Raw genomic sequence first — 3,425 nt, 5'->3', positions numbered from 1 at the left:
GTTATACTAGTAACCCTGTCAAGAGGATATAATCTGCAGACAGTGACAGTGTATATTAAGCTACAGTTGTGTGTAGTTTGTGGGGGGATGGGACAGTGTGAGTCTGTGTGTGTTAATCTATCTGCAGACCATTGTATGTGGCAGAGGGAGGGGACAGTGTGAGTTTACCCTGTGTGTGTGTGTACTCTGTCTACAGTCTGAGTGGGTGCATGCTTTGGGGGCAGACTGTCTGTGTAATCTTCAGTCTGAGTGTGTGTGTGAGGGGTGGCACTTGGTGTGTGTAATCTACAGTCTGACTATTTGTGTAGAGGGGGCAGTCTGTGTGTTTCATATTGGTAATACACATACAGTATACTGTTTTACAGTATACATTGTTACAATTGTACACATGTATGATGCATGTTGGTGGTAATTTTATTTATATATATATATATATTGGAAAACAAGAATTAATATTGCGCCACTTGTGATGTACACAGATATGCTAAAAAACAGGTTATTTTGGCAATGTCGGACACTCCCCTCTATATCTAATGGGGCGTCAAGCTGTTTCCTTCAAATAAATTCAGGGGGGGTGATTCCCTGGATAAAATTTGTTGAAAGCGGGGGAAATGAAGGATGTATAGCGACCTAGGTGTCAATATAAAAAGTATATAGTTGCCAAATATATGTAAAGTAAATATTTATTTCACATGAATATAAAAATGTTACAGGATAGATATAAAATAATTAAAAGAAAAACATTCTAAAAAAATGGGACAATAATAAAACACAGTATGAACTAAAAACACTTAACTGAATTAAAACTACAATAAAAGTAAATAAGAGCAAGTATAAGAATTTCTTTCTTATCTTAGTTTGAGGTAGGTATATGTTCCCAACGCGTTTCGTCTATTGAGACTTCTTCAAAGGGTGAGGGTACAATGAACATGTGAGACTATTTATAGCTGTTATAGCATGGTGGGAGGATCGTATTCTAACAGGGAGTCATGTGATGCAATTAAATACATAGTGCAGTTGGTACATGTATAAACACAATATAAACACTGACAGTCAATTAGGGATCTGAGATCAGGGAAAACGATTGATTCTGAACGTTTTTAGCATGGTTAAAAGATGAGAAATGTTCGGTTTTGTTGTAATTGCGGCACTTCCGCCACACTTCCGGTGGACGGAGGCCGCGAGACGTCACTTCCGCCCCACTTCCGCTATTGTATGCGCATGCGCCCGCGGCGCTGCGACGTCATTCTTTCAGTTCACATAGTAGCTCTGAGGATTGAGGAGTCTTTTTTAATGCGTCCTCTCCCGGCGGCCATATTTGATGAGATTTCAGTTATTCTGTGAATGCCTTTCGGCCATTTTCTCGTAGATTGTCTGGCCCATCATCCGTCAGATAGCCATGGGGATCATTCCATATAGAAAAAAACGGAAAAGTAGTATCAGAAAAAGTGTTCAAATCGTAGATTGTATCTACCACAGTACAATAATTTATATTAATGGACTAGTGCAGGTGATGTTTAAAACGGTAATAAAGTGCTGGTGCATTAGATATGTTTATATAGATGGCTTTAGATAATTGTGCACAGGAGTTAATGTGACAGTGCTACTAAAGTGTACAGCAGTTTAGGATTATTCTAATAAATATAATATATATAAAAATTAAAAATTAAAAAGAATAAACATGATAATGATAAATAATTGTATGCATATATATATGTATATATAAATATATATGTATGTAGAATGTTTTACCTTTCTTAGGCCTCTATGAGTTACTATTTTGTACAGTACCTGATCTTCCCAGCTGGTCCCCCTTACTGGTACTGATCGGGCCCAACGCTGCTTGGCTTCCAAGATCAGGCGTGTTTGGGCATTTCCAGCGTGGTATGACTGTAACTTCGTATGTGCCTTATGGATAAACACTCTACTTAAAGTTATTTATCAAGAAGTGAATTACATGTGCCTATGGGGTGAGGGTGATGGATAAGGGGATGGGGGTGGGGGAGGGGGGGGGGGAGGGTGGGGGGTGATTGGTGGGGGGGGGGGAGGGTGATATGGGAATGTGGGAAGGATATGGACACTCGTGGGGGTGGGAATGCTGTATAAATGAAGGTTCTAGTCACATGGATGAAGGATAGTACCGTATTTTACAGGAATGGTGCAATTTCATAGTTGTCGTTGAATCCTTTTGGTTGTAGAGTTTGAAGTTGGAATATCCAGAACATCTCTCTGCGTGATAATTTATTGGCAAGGTCTCCTCCTCTCTCCCCCAGTTTAACCAGTTCAATAGCTTTGAAAGTAAGGGCTTCTGGGTTTGAGTTGTGTGTTGTAATAAAATGTTGGGAGACAGCGTGGGATTCCACTTTGTTCTTAATATTTCTTACGTGTTCCTGTATCCTTAGTTTCAGGGGTCTCTTGGTTTTTCCTATATATTGTTTACCACAGTCACATTCTAGAAGGTATATGACCGACTGGGTATTGCAGTTCATATATTCCTTAATCCTGTATTCCTTTTTCTTCTCCATGTCCGTAAAGGTTCTCCTATTGGGGTGTAGGTAGCGACATACATTACATCGCCCACATTTGTATGAGCCCTTGCATTTGGGCCAAGTGTGGTCTTTGTCTTGGTCATTTCTCAACAGCTTGGGGCTATGATATCCTTCAGGTTTCTTGATTTTTTAAAAACTATCTCAGGCTGGGGAGGGAGGATTTCCTTGAGGATGGGATCCATGAGCAGTATCTGCCAATGGTTCCTGAAAGACTCTCTGATGGATTTTTCGTGTCGGTTATAAGTAGTTATAAAAGCCGTAGAGTCTTTCTTTGTTTCTCTTGTTTTATATTCCAGCAGTTGTGGTCTCTCCATCAGGTTGGTTCTGGTGATGGCTTTTTTTATAATTGTGTCCGGGTATTTCTTCTGCTTGAATCTGTCGGTATATAGTTCCAATTGTGTCTGACTGTCCTCTGGATTGCTACAGTTTCTTTTAATTCTACTGAATTGGGAAAGAGGAATATTATTCTTCCAGCTTCTCAGATGATTACTTTTGTAGTGGAGATAGCTGTTGGTGTCCACATGTTTAATGTAATTCTTCGTGGTGATTTTCCCATTTTCCCCTGTGAGAATCAAATCCAGAAACTCGATGTGTTCTTTATTTACATTGGATGTAAATACCAGATTCATGTCATTGGTACAAATATGTTTAAAAAATTGATTAAAAAGATCCATGTCGCCATCCCAGATTATCAGAATGTCGTCTATATATCTTCGATAAAAGATTAAATGATTCTTAAAATCCTGGTGGTCATATATAAAAACTTTTTCCCAACATCCCATAAAAAGATTAGCGAAACTTGGCGCAAAAATAGTGCCCATTGCGGTGCCGCACAGCTGTAGATAAAACTGATCCAGGAATTTAAAATAATTATGT

General features: G+C 39.1%; 1 pseudogene; it reads right to left on the bottom strand.

Moving 5' to 3' along the window:
- Positions 1 to 1,779: 1,779 nt before the first annotated feature.
- On the bottom strand, positions 1,780 to 1,898 carry LOC134945895 (5S ribosomal RNA; annotated as a pseudogene).
- Positions 1,899 to 3,425: the final 1,527 nt, after the last annotated feature.

The sequence above is a fragment of the Pseudophryne corroboree genome, chromosome 1 (genome assembly GCF_028390025.1).
Source record: "Pseudophryne corroboree isolate aPseCor3 chromosome 1, aPseCor3.hap2, whole genome shotgun sequence".
Classification (NCBI taxonomy): domain Eukaryota; kingdom Metazoa; phylum Chordata; class Amphibia; order Anura; family Myobatrachidae; genus Pseudophryne; species Pseudophryne corroboree.
Note: the sequence above shows the minus strand (reverse complement) of the source record. Positions and strands in the feature narration are given on the sequence as shown.